The sequence below is a fragment of the Myotis myotis genome, unplaced genomic scaffold (genome assembly GCF_014108235.1).
Source record: "Myotis myotis isolate mMyoMyo1 unplaced genomic scaffold, mMyoMyo1.p scaffold_m19_p_11, whole genome shotgun sequence".
NCBI classification, from domain to species: Eukaryota; Metazoa; Chordata; class Mammalia; order Chiroptera; family Vespertilionidae; genus Myotis; species Myotis myotis.
In genome coordinates this window covers 31,764,192-31,777,816 of record NW_023416315.1, presented here as the reverse complement: position 1 = coordinate 31,777,816, position 13,625 = coordinate 31,764,192, and positions in this window count along the sequence as shown.

The following is a 13,625-nucleotide window of genomic DNA, read 5'->3' as shown; positions in this document are numbered from 1 at the left end:
TTATAGCCTGGTGGAAGAGAGGTAGAGAAGAAAAGGGAGAGGGGGACCATAGTAAATGCAAGGTATTTGTGTAAGTAGATTCAGCATTGGTTGAACTTGAGAGGAACAGTAAATAAATCAAGAAAATAGAGGGGATAGTGATCTTCCTCAGAACTGTAACTCTCCCAGAACTGGAATAATTCTGGTGTAGCCTCAAGGAGTCTTATTATACACGAGGGGAAACAGAGAATTTCCCCCTTCCTACCCTTCTTCAGTTTCTTATGGCTGGATTAATAATAAAACTGACATAAAACAAGATTAGCAGAGAAAAATCAACTTAACATGTGCACACAGATCAAAAATGATGCTCAGAGAAATGATGGATCAGCCAGCTTTTTCTGTTTTTACAAAATACACTATAACTTTGTGTAGAATTAACAGGAAAAAGAAACTTAGGTTTGGAGGCTCATTACTGAAGAATCTAAACAAAGTTCAGGCTTTGGTAGTAAATTAGTAAATAAGTAACAGATTTATTTATATAGGATTGTCAGCAATTAATTCCTTATTTCTGGCAGTAAGGATGTCTCTCTCTCAGACCCTTGGACCATGCTCCACACAGAGGATTTATTTCCTGCATTCAAGGAGGCAAGAGAGGGTCAACGTGCCCTTCTTGCATGGGCTACTTGTCAAGTAACTTTATTTTTTAATTTATTTTTATTGTTGAAAGTATTACAGATATTTAATTCAAAGTAATTAATATGCCATTGTGGGATATTTTAGGGTCACCTGACCTGGGTGGGCCCCAATATAACCTAGCAAGTTGCAATATGCCTAATAAACACACAATAGATAATTGTGAACCAAAAATGAATTTGAACACAATCAAATTTTTACTTTTACTATTGTGGTATCTGATAAGCCTTTATTGACACAGAGCTATAACAAGATTTAGAGATAATAAATCCTTCCAAAAAAGAATCCTAACTAGCAAATCAATTTAAACAATGATTGTTCTAAAATGCAAATTGTTCTAAAATGCAAATTGGCTCACTTACTTCTCTCCTCATTAAACCCATTTTATGGTTTTCCATTGTTGATGGGATGAATTTCAAAATTCTTAGCATAGTTCATTAGACAATTCATAATCTATTTTTGCCAACTCTCCATGCTTTGCAAATTGCAGCTAAGTATCCCTCTCTGAATTCCTGCATATCTCCTAGTGCCTTACACCAGCCTAGATTTGCTGGCTTTACATATGTTCATAGAGCATACTAAAAGTTCCAATCCCACAGTCCATATCACCATGATTTGGAAGTCATAGTCTTTATCCCTAAGGAATCATAAACTGTGTGAGAGACAAGACTTGTATTCATCCTATCCAACACTTGCCCCATGCATTCTATAAAGGCATAAAGGAAATATCCTATATAATAAAAGCCTAATGCAAATTGACTGAATGGCAGAACAGCTGGTCACTATGATGTGAACTGACCACCAGGGGGCAGACACTCAATGCAGGAGCTGCCCCCAGCCCACAGGCCCCAGGCCAGCCAAGGTGGGAGCCAGCGGGGCCCCTGATCACCCTGCCAGTCACCCCGCAGATCAGCCATGATCACCAGCCAGGCCTAGGGACCCTATCCATGCACGAATTTCATGCACCGAGCCTCTAGTCTACACTAATAAAAGAGAAAAATGGTAATTGGCATACGACCGATACTCTTTTCATTGGCTAATCAGCGAGATATGCAAATTAACTGCCAACTAAGATGGCAGTTAACCACCAACAAAGATGGCGGCTAATTTGCATATTGCAGGCAGGATGGTACAGCGCCATCCGAGAGCGGGTTGGGGGCGTGAGTGCCGGCGGTCGCCTGGGACCCGATCCCGCTGGCAGACCCGGATGCGGGCCGGCGGGGCGGCTGCGGCATCCGACCACACTCACGCCCTCAACCCGCGAGAGCTGAGGGAAGAGAGGGCCCCGCCCCCAGGGGGTCCTGTGGGAGATGCTCGAGGTCAAGGCCGCCCAAGGAAGGAGGAGCTGCCTGCAGGTGACCCCCACCTACAGGAGTGGCAGGCGCTCACCTGTATTGGAAAGCCTTTGTCGGGTCTGGGGCACTCGCCAGGTGCCGGTTGGTCCCACTGTCGCCCCGGCCGGCCGGGCTGAGGCGCCCAGGACGGAGGAGACCTCATGCGTGAGTTTAGGACTTGCCAAGGCGGGTGAGCGCTGTTCTTGGAGCCGGGGCCCGAGCCAGGTCTGCGTCCTGTTTGCAGAGCTGCTCCTGGGCCCCGAGTGGGGAGGGGTCCCAGATGACTCTGGATAAAGTTGTCAGGACCACATCCCGGCGGCGGGGGCCTCGCCCTGTGCAGTCCACCACCTGAGCTCAGGCCCCGGGGCCCACACCCCCAATCACCGGCTCAGACACCCCCCATCGGTGCATTTTCAATCTAGCAACACCCCGAGCCAGGCCAGGAGGGCTCAGCCACTGCAGGCCGCTTGGCAGCTTCTGGTGGCCCCGGAAACAGTGGAAATAGTGCCGTGAGCCCATCTGGGTGCCAGCGTGTGGCCGTGGCATGGGTGACTGTGACATGTACCCGCGTGTTTATCCGTGTTCCGTGCTGCATGTGCCATTAAATGTGCGATGAAGCACGTGCGGGGCAGAGCGGGATATTGCAGGGAGCTGGGAGTTCCCTGCCCAGGCCTAATGCCTTGGCCAGAGGCGTTAGGCCTGGGCAGGGGCAGAGCGGGAGATCGCGGGGAGCTGGTGATCCCCACTGCCCAGGCCTAATGCCTCGGCCAGTGGCGTTAGGCCTGGGCAGGGGCGGAGCCTGCAACTGCGGGGAGCTGGGGGTCCCCTGCCCAGGCCTGACACCTCTGCCAGAGGCCTCAGGCCTGGGCAAGGGGCCGATCCTGCGATTGGAGGGTGATGGGGGTCATGCCTGAGGGCTCCCAGTATGTGAGAGGGGGCAGGCTGGGCTGAGGGACACTCCCCCCCACTCACACACCCAGTGCACGAATTTCGTGCACCGGGCCCCTAGTCTAAAATAAATAGATTAACATTTAAAGAGTACTCATAATATTCAGGGAAAGAAAAAGTAGTACTTAGTTACAAAATAAGTATTGTTTATGTGCTATTTATTTTTTATAGGTTATGAGGTTATGTATCACTAAGAAAATGCCCAAAGATACTCAGTTTGCCAATGAAGTTTAAATATAGCACTTTGTTTTTATCGTAAGTACTTCTGCCAACTGAAATTAAAATTCCTTTATGTTTTGGACATAATTAGTTACTACCATCTCAGACTAATATTCCAACCATACTCTTCCTTATTAAAAAACAAAACAAACAAAAAATCTGCACAAAGGTCGGTTAAGTTTAATGAAACCTTTTCTAAATTAAATACAATATATGTTATTGCTTAACTCTGAGGAAACCTGTGTGAATACATATATAGATGTGGATAGATAGATGTACATGCACAGTCCAAATTGAAAGCAATATAAATAAGAAAAAATTAGAAATTTAAAACAAACAAAAATATAAATACTTGTGCCAATTTTCTAAGTGGACTGATTTAACTCAACCAATTCTCTTCTTCACCTACCTCTTTCCTGCCAAATCGAAACCACACCACTCCATCTCACTTGACCAAGAAATATTCTCTGTTGATTGAAAATGAAACCCTGTGACTAAATCTAAGCATTGCAATCAGACTCATTTTTCTTGAGAATGACCCAACATTCAGTCCTGCATAAATATGCCTAGCAGGCAGTTCCATATATAGTTTTTTAATAGTATGAATGTCTATTGCTAGACATCTGTTTTAGACCCATCTTCTTTATTGTACTTATTCCATCTAAATGCATTATTTTGGTAAACAGAAGTAATTTAAAATGAAATGACATCTATTGAATTAGTCCCAAACTAATTAGTTTTGTTTCCTCCCCAAAAGATGTAAAAACAGATGTTTTTTGTTACTCTACCCTGATACTGCATATCTTTTTATTATGGAAACAATTAGTTTAATCTTTTCCATTTTCTACTTTTAATGGATATTACTACTTGCAATCTTATACAGAAGTAATCTTAAAACATTTAACTCTTTAAATTTTTATGTCTTAACCATTATTTTAACTTTAAAATCTGATACTCTTTGATGTAAAAGTAAGACAATACAAAAATGCCTCCCATTAAATTAGTCCAACATAGTCAGTGGAAAAACTTCAGACTAGGTAGTAGAATTCCTTGAACAAATATAATCTCTGACAAAATTAACCTGTGGCATCAGATAACTACTCAAAGTATGTTTTCTTATCTATAAAATGGGTAAGTCATACTAGGTAATATCTTCATTCTCCAGATCAAGACTAAGACCCTGGGTTTACATCCTCTATGCCCCTTTTTGGGTGGGTGTTAAAAAAAAACAAACGGTGCCCACTAAAGAAAACAAAACAAAACAGAAAAGCTGAAGAAAAGCTAAAATAGATCATTGCCACAATGCCAGAAAGAAAAGAGTTGGGTAAAGAAGGGGGTTGTCGATAGTGCCAAGTGATAATGATAATTCTTCATATTTACATAGAATTTTAGAGTTTTTAAATATTTTTTCATACATAAAATTTGTTACCAATGACAACTCTGTGATGGAAAGACAGATGTTTGTTTTCCTTTTTTATAGATAAAAAGGAAGATAAGGTCAAGGAGATAAACACAAAGAGTAGAAAATCTAAATCACGAAATATGTTTGTTTCACAGTCATGACTTATTATAAGCGTGGTTTCTGATCTGGACCACCTCGGTTCAAATGTGTGATTACTGACTTCATGACCACCTGGGCCTGAGTATGTGCATCTATAAAATACAAATCCTCAAAAAACAATGGAAAGACTTGTAGTATGGTTTTAAAATCTGGATATATGTAAAGCACTAAGACAATTGTCTGGCCTATGATAAATGTTAGCTGCTGTTATTATAGTCAATTAGGTGACCAGCAGATGGAAAACAGCCACAGCATCACTGCCTCTGTTTACTTTCCCTTTATGGGGCTCTGGAGGAGTTGTGGAGACAAAGAAAATGTGTCAAGGGAATTTTCAATGAGCAGCAGCCAAGTAGCCACTTAAGGAAGCAGGATGACACGGTCTAAGGCCCCACTTCCTGCCACTAATGCTGGGAGTGGTTAAGCCTGGTCTGGGCCATCTCCTCAAAGGATAGTGTATAAGTAGATAGCCAGAATTTTCCCAATCACAGAGAATTTACATCACTCTAATAAAGGCTTTCGTTTCAAGAGTGTTGTGGAAAGTCATAACATCGATTTAATTGCAATCTAAGAAATTGTACAAGTGTAAGCATGTAAGTTAATTACTTTTAATGTTGAAGACACAATTAACTCACGTGGTAACATCTGGTGGGCCTATTTGCTTTTACAAATTAGGATAATTAGAACTGACAAAGTACCTTTATTCCAATTTCTTTTATCGCGCTTAAATTATTTGCCAGTTTTTTTGTGTGTGTGGCAGGGGTTTTTCTTTCATTTTATTCAACATCACTGAATATGTTTTACATTAAACTACAGCAGTGGCAATCATCATCGTGCCACTGTTCATAATACAAATGTATATTATGTTGAAAAAGTCCTAATATGAAAGTACATAGAATTTAAATGATCAGTACCCATCATTATCATCATTATATAGCATTCAAGAAACTATACAAGTTGAAAGACAACTTTCTGAAAGACATTCACTCTACTATTCCCAGTTCTTAGAACAGGTTCTGACATCCAGTAGATATTCAATAAATATTTGTGGCATACAACAATGAATGAATGAGATAGTCAATTAACTATGTGCAGTTTTATTGTGCCATATGTTAATTAGAACATAATTATTTTGCCTTTATTTTAGAAGTCTGTTTTATTGCTATTTTAATTTATGAAATTCTTATTCACTTATTACACTTATTCAAGTGTATATATGTATGTCCCTTGAATTGTATTCTTTTCTAAAAATTCTTTTAATGCTAGGAAAAACTGCTTGCACTACTCTAAAATTCTGTGATCTCATGCTTTATAAAAAATATAAGGATTACTCATTCTATGATTTTATGACCATTCCTGTATAACTGATATAAAAGAACACTGGTATTCAGCATAGTTGGTACTCATTCCAGCCCTTAAAAAATTCTCTTAATCTCTTTGTTTCTCAATCTCTTCATCTATACAATATCAATAATCATCTACTTATTTTCCTTAGCTCACAGGATTGTTCTGAAGATCAAATTGTTTCTTGATAAAAAGCTAAATGAAATTATTAAATTTAAACACTACCCTAATGTGTTTCAGGATTTTATCTGTTTAGGGAAAACAACATAATATTTCAAATATAATACTTCAAAAATCTATATTAAGACAAAAGTTTTCTTTAATCTATTGTAATACTTATGTGGTAAAATAAGTATCATATTGTGTTTGAGTAAAATAAAATAAAAATGAGGGAATCTACCTTAGCATTCTATTTTTAAGGTCATCTGAATCTATAAATACAAACAAACTTGCTAGGTCAATCAGGCTATTTATATTTTCTTTAACACATAGTCTAAATCTATCAATTCAGGTAATAAGTATTCTATAGCACTTTATTTTTTTCTTGCCTTGTCCAAAAGTGAGGTTATATTTTCATTAGAATACTTGTGAATATATCTAAAATCACTACATGGAGATTTTAATGTTTTTCAATACTAACCTGAGAATAGTGTCAAATGTCTAAAAAGAGAACTTAATCAACTCATATTATACCTAAAATTTATTTATCACAAGCTCAGTATCAATTAAACTTCAAGTACTAATAGAAAGTCAGATCTACCTCCTAATTTCTCTTAAATACCTTGCATTCATTCTTATATATATTAATGTTGAAAATTTCCATAAGCAACTCTTAATCTGCAAAATATAATGATACCAATAGGTCTCTCATATATCATATGCTAAAAAAAAATCATTAAAATGAAGACAACTAAAAGCTTGTAAACTGAGATATCATTTCCATAATATCCTAAATATGAGACACCAAGTGTAAATGCACAAAGAACTACAATTTTCAGAATAAACTAAAAAATTTTTATTGTTAAAAAAGAACTATAAATGGTAGCATTTCAGTGATAAGTTTGAGATTATTTAAGTTTAGAATTTACTCTGCCTTAGGTGACCTAACAACTGCAGAGTATAACAAACATCCTAAATTTCCAAAGCATTAATGAAGCAATTAGCAAAGAAATGAAAGCAGTTATGAGGAAATGAGAAATTAAAAGAAGGAAAACTCTATCCATTAAATATATGACTGTTTTCCCTATTCAATACCTTTGAGGATAACCTGGCTTACTCATTAAAAATGAGCATCTGTCAAAACTGTTGTATAGAAGATGCTCTCCTGATTTAAACATGTGTACCAGATGGTATAACTCACCATAGACATTTACCTCCAGAGTATAGTCAATTCTTACACAAAAGCCTTCAGCATTTGTAAAATATCTTTTATTAAAGGACCCTAAAGGATATTTCATGGGAAAAAAAAAGAAGGGAATTTTGTCCTCCCTAGTGTATTTCAATCCCATGGAGAAAATCAAGAGTCGCATTAACTATGTATGAGTTAGAAATTAGAGAATACACTGAAAGATACCCTCAAGACACAAAGAATTTATATACACTTGACTTTCCTTGGCATGTTACCTATTGTCAAATGGAAGTTTCATTGAAATTATTGATTGGGTTTATTCTCACTGGTGTTTAATGTTAGCTAGGATCAAAATTCATTTCATTCTACACTGAAATTAAGGCCTAACAGACAAATGTATAATCAGTTAAAGTGACTAAATTAAACAAATTGATCTTATTATAAAATATTATTTATTAACTGCCTCTCTTCTTAAATGACCAGAATAAAGGACAAACAAAAAACCAAGCTATTTAGAATCCCAGCTGCCAACTATTGTGGAACTCTGGGAAAGTCCCTAACTTTTTGTGCTTAAATTTCCCTGTTTATAAAATGGGGAAATAATAGAGCTTTATTTACTTGCTGTGAGGTATAAATTAATTAAAATAAGTAAAGAACTTAAAAAAGTGTCTGATCCCTGTAAGCACTCAAAACATATTATCTATTTTCGTAACTTAAATAATCTAAAATTATATTTTTAGAAATGGCTCCTACTTTCTACCATGTCGAAAACCTTACTTCATTAAGGAAATCAATTTTCATGTATCATTCTACACCACAATTTATCTCATACAAATATACACATGCCTAGTTTTCCTTCATTAACAAAAAATTGGTCATATTGAGTACATTATATTTTAACTTACCTTGTCACTTAGTAGTACAGCAGATAACTAATAGAGCAGATAACTTTAAAATAAAACACAATTTTTGAAGCATTTATGTTCCTTATCACATTTTTCTTAAGAATACAAGAACAAAGGAATAAAACATCTCCTTGGCTAGTCTAATAAAAAAACAGATCCTTAAAGGCAAATTCCAAAGCACAGTGTGAGGTGTATGGAGGTAAAAAACAAACAAACAAACAACAATATTTATGAGCCCCAGACGTATATAGGCTCAGTAGATAGATTCCAGTCAAGGGCATGTACCTTGGTTGCAAGCTGCCCCCTGACCAAGGCTTTGGAGGACACTTGCAGGAGGCAACCAATCGATGTGTTTCTCTCACATTGATATTTCTCTGTCTTTCCCTCTCTCTTCCACTCTCTCTAAAAAATCAATGGAAAAATATCCTTGGGTGAGGATTAGAAAAACAAAACAATATTTATGAGATCATAGTCTGGAGTCATTGCCTTGGGAAGCTGAATAAAAACAGAATTATTGACAGAGGATTTGAAGATGGCCGTGTAGGTAAACACCTATACTTGCCGCCTCCCACAATCACATCAAAATTACAACTATCATCCAGAACTGCTGGAAAGCTGGATGAATGGAAGTCCTACAACTAGAGAAGTAAAGAAGAAAGCACACTGAGACTGGCAAAGGTGCAGAGGTGCAGAACAGGCAGGTCCGGCACCCACGTGTACCACTTTTTTAGTCCAGAGGGAAATTGTCTCTGCAGAGGCCACCCAGAGAATCAAGGGGTCCCAGCATCACACCAGACCCCCAGCCTAGGGTCCCAGAGGTAGGAAAAGAAGTTCCTAAGGGCAGTAAGCACTACGGGCTATAAAAACCAGTGCAGATTGGGGCTCAGTGACACAGAGGCTGCTGGAGACCCAGCTTTTCCCCTTAAAAGGCCGACTCCACTAAATGAACTTACAAGGTCCTGCTTTCTCTGAGCTCCAGCACCAGGGCGAAACTCTGGCGGACACAGACATATAAGAAAGACCTGAATTGTCTAGCATTAGGGCAGGAACTTGGAGGCAGCTTTCTCCCAGATGGAGGTGCTCACAGGGATCATTTTTTCTATGCTGGGACTTCTCTGGTCGGTTGCAGGCTGACTGGCAGCCATTTCTGTTTGCTCCACCCTGGTGATTCCCTAAAACCCCACCTCATCCTGTTTACAACCCACCCAAACTGTGTGCAGCAGCTTTTGTATATGAATGGCCTATCATTGCTCAGGTTACAATCTCTCAAACAAGATGCAGCTGGGTCAGGGAGTCCCAAATCTATCAATAAAAGGCCCAAGACCCAGCAGTAGTACCAGCCTGCCTTGTGTCATAAGCTGGGCCTCATTTGGGCACTTTCAAACCCAATACAAAGAGGAAGAATCTGCAGATCTCTCTGTAGCTCCTGCTGGGTGGCCCCAGGCAGTGGCTGACTGCACCTCCCTGGAGACCCAAGAGTCAGTCTACACAGTGGTCAGTGTCAGACCACATCAGATTACAACTCTATACATCCATAAGCGACACACTCACAGAGCAGACTCAATGAGCACCAAAGCCCCACTAAAGCAAGTACTGCTCCATAAGGGTATCTCCTGCACAGCAGCTCTCGCACTGTAGTTTCAGCTTGTCTGGAGGTCATTTCCTCCCAGTGACACCAACAGCAATCAAGTCTCAACTACGTGACTGTGCTCACAGCCCACAAAGGGGTATACCTAGAGCTCCCAGCTCAGGTGACTGGGGAGGTTGAGCCACTGGGCCCTATATAATACCTACTAAACAAGGCCACTCTACAAACTCAAGGACACATAGCAGCCCTACCCAATACATAGAAACAAACACAGGAAGAAGCCAAAATGCAGAGACAAAGAAACATGTCACAAATGAAAGAAATGGAAGAAAGCAAACTATTGGATATAGAGTTCAAAACCACAGTTATAAAGTTACTCAAAAATCTTCTAGAAACCTCCAAAAAAAAATGGAAAAGGACCAGTCAGAAATTAACCATACACTGGCTGAAATAAAGAATAATATACAGGGATTCAACATTAGACTAGAGCAGGGGTGGGCAAACTTTTTGACTCGAGGGCCACAATGGGTTCTTAAACTGGACCGGAGGGCTGGAACAAAAGCATGGATGGAGTGTTTGTGTGAACTAATATAAATTCAAAGTAAACATCATTACATAAAAGGGTACGGTCTTTTTTTTTTTAGTTTTATTCATTTCAAACGGGCCAGATCCGGCCTGTGGGCCATAGTTTGCCCACGGCTGTACTAGAGGATTCTGAGAATCAAATCAACAATTTGAAATATGAGGAAGCAAAAAATAAATAAATAAATAAAACAATCAGAAGAGCAAAAAGAAAAAAGAATCCAAAAATATGATGATGGTGTAAGGAGCCTCTGGGACAACTTCAAGAATACCAACATTCACATTATGGGGGTGCCAGAAGAAGACAGAGCAAGATATTGAAAACCTATTTGAAGAAATAATGACAGAAAACTTTCCCTATTTGGTGAAAGAAATAGACTTACAAGTCCAGGAAGTGCAGAGAGTCCCAAACAAGAGGAACCCAAAGAGGACCACACCAAGTCACATCATGATCAAAATGTCTAGGGCTAAAGACAACAAGAAAATCTTAAAAGCAGCAAGAGAAAAGCAGTTAGTTACTTACAAGGGAATGCCCATATGACTGTCAGCTGATTTCTCAACAGAAACTATGCATGCCAGAAGGGAGTGGCAAGAAATATTTAAAGTGATGAATAGCAAGGACCTACAACCAAGATTACTCTACCCAGCAAAGCTATCATTTAGAATTCAAGGTCAGATAAAGAGCTTCACAGACAAGAAAAAGCTAAAGAAGTACATCACCACCAAACCAGTTTATATGAAATGTTGAAGGGTATTCTTTAAGAAGAGGAAGAAGAAGAAGAAAAAGCAAAAGATCAAAAATATGAACAACAAAAGGGCAACAAATACATACCTATCCACAATGAAATCTGAAAATTAAAGTAAACAAATAAGAAATCTAATGAACAAAATAAACTGGTGAATAAAACAGAATTAAAGGCATGGAAATGGAACAGACTGAGGATTCTCAGAGGGAAGGGGATAGAGTGGCGGGAAGAGATTAAACAAAGATCTTGTATGCATGTATGCATTATCTATGCATACAGACAATAGGGTGATGAGGGCCTAGGGAGGGGCGGGAACCAGGTGGAGGGGGGCAATGAGGGGGAAAAAGAGGGACATCTGTAATAATCTCAACAATAAAGATTTAAAAAAAAAAAGAAGAATGTACAGGCAAGCTAACAACGCCCCCTCCCTACCCCCCCCCCCCCACACAAACCAACCCAGAATTACCCTAGCTAATGAAAAGGGAATATGCTTATGACCCCTCATGTTGTTGCAAAGATGGCAGCGCCCACAGCCAATAAGGAGGGAATATGCTAATTGAGAGCCCCACCCTCAAAGATGGCAGCGCCCACAGCCAATAAGGATGGAATAAGCTAATTGACAGCCACACCCTCAAAGATTGCGATGCCCACAGCCACAAGATGGCCGGCAGGGGAGGGCAGTTGTGTGTGATCAGGCCAGCAGGGGAGGGCAGTTAGGGGCGACCAGGCCAACAGTGGAGGGCAGTTGGGAGTGACCAGGCCTGCAGGGGAGGGCAGTTAGGGGCAACCGGGCCAACATGGGAGGGCAGTTGGGGGCAACTGAGCCAACAGGGGAGGGCAGCTGGGGGCAATCAGGCTGGCAGGGGAGCAGTTAGGTGTCGATCAGACTGGCAGGGGAGTGGTTACAGGGTGATCAGGCTGGCAGACATAAGTGTTTAGGGACCATCAGGCAGGCAGGCAGGCAGGTGAGCAGTTGGAAGCCAGCAGTCCCAGATTGTGAGAGGGATGTCTGACTGCCCACAGGGATCAGGCCTAAACTGGCATTTGGACATCCCCCGAGGAGTCTCAGATTGGAGAGGGTGCAGGCTGGGCTGAGGGACACCCCCCTCTCAGTGCACGAGTTTCGTGCACTGGGCCTCTAGTCTGTTTATATCTGTCCTAAATTTTAATCATATATTTGCAAAGATATATGCACCCCTATGTTCACTGCAGCAGTATTCACAGTGGCCAAGACATGGAAACAATCAAAGTGTCTTGCAATAGAGAACTGTATAAAGAAGATATAGTACATATACACACAATGGAATACTACTCAGCCATAAGAAAGGATGAAATACTGCTGTTTGCAACAACATGGATGGATCTTGAGAACATTATGCTAAGTGAAATCAGTCAGAAAAAGCTGAGTCATATGATTTCACTCATATGTAGGATATAAAACTGAAACTCATGAACACAAACAGCAGTTTGTGGTTGTTGCCAAAGGGAACAAGGTGGGGAGAGAAGGGAATCCTAATATATGGTGGCACGAGAAGGTCTGAGTGTGTGGTGGGCACATGATGCAATATGCAGATCTTGCAACATAGAAAGGAAAAGATGCCCAGTCATTACAAATAAATAAGGTGTATGGAATGCCCATACTCCTACATTTTTTTTTCCACTTTGAATAACTAAACCCACTTTCCTGAACCACACCTCAATCCAGAGATTTTAGAGGAGTCTTGTTAGCCTCAGATGGGACTGTGTCATCTGTATATGGGACTATCCCTTTGCTTTTCAACATATGGGACATGTGAAAAACCATAATTACTAATGTAAACTGCTATTGTTTTTCCCCTCTCCCCTCATACTTTATCTACAAATATGGTAGAGCAGTGTAAGTTTCACCCCATTCCCTCCCTATAGGTAATTGTTTCTAGAACTTTCATTACAAATTAGTATAAAAGATGGCAAGGGTAGAATGATGAGAGTAGCACTCAGGCTGTTTAAAAAACAGCACCAATGAAGTATAGATGGTTGTCCTTTCATTTCTGAACTGGGGGATGGAGCATGGAGAAAAGTCCATATAATCTTCCTTCAGACCAAGAGGTATGTTCTGTTTCCAGCAGTTAAGTAGACTTGGATTACGTTCTAAATTCAGTTGTAATAGCCTTTCAATTCATTTAAATTTCTTCTAGATTATATTAATAGCTACTGATTTTTTATACCTCTTTTTCTATATTTTTATTTTTATGTCTTTTACTGTGAAGTTGATGGTGGCGATGAAATGATTAATAGCTACAGCCTCATTTTTAAAAATATATTTTTACTGATTTCAGAGAGGAAGGGAGAGGGAGAGAGAGAGAGAAACATCAATGATGAGAGAGAATCATTGATAGGCT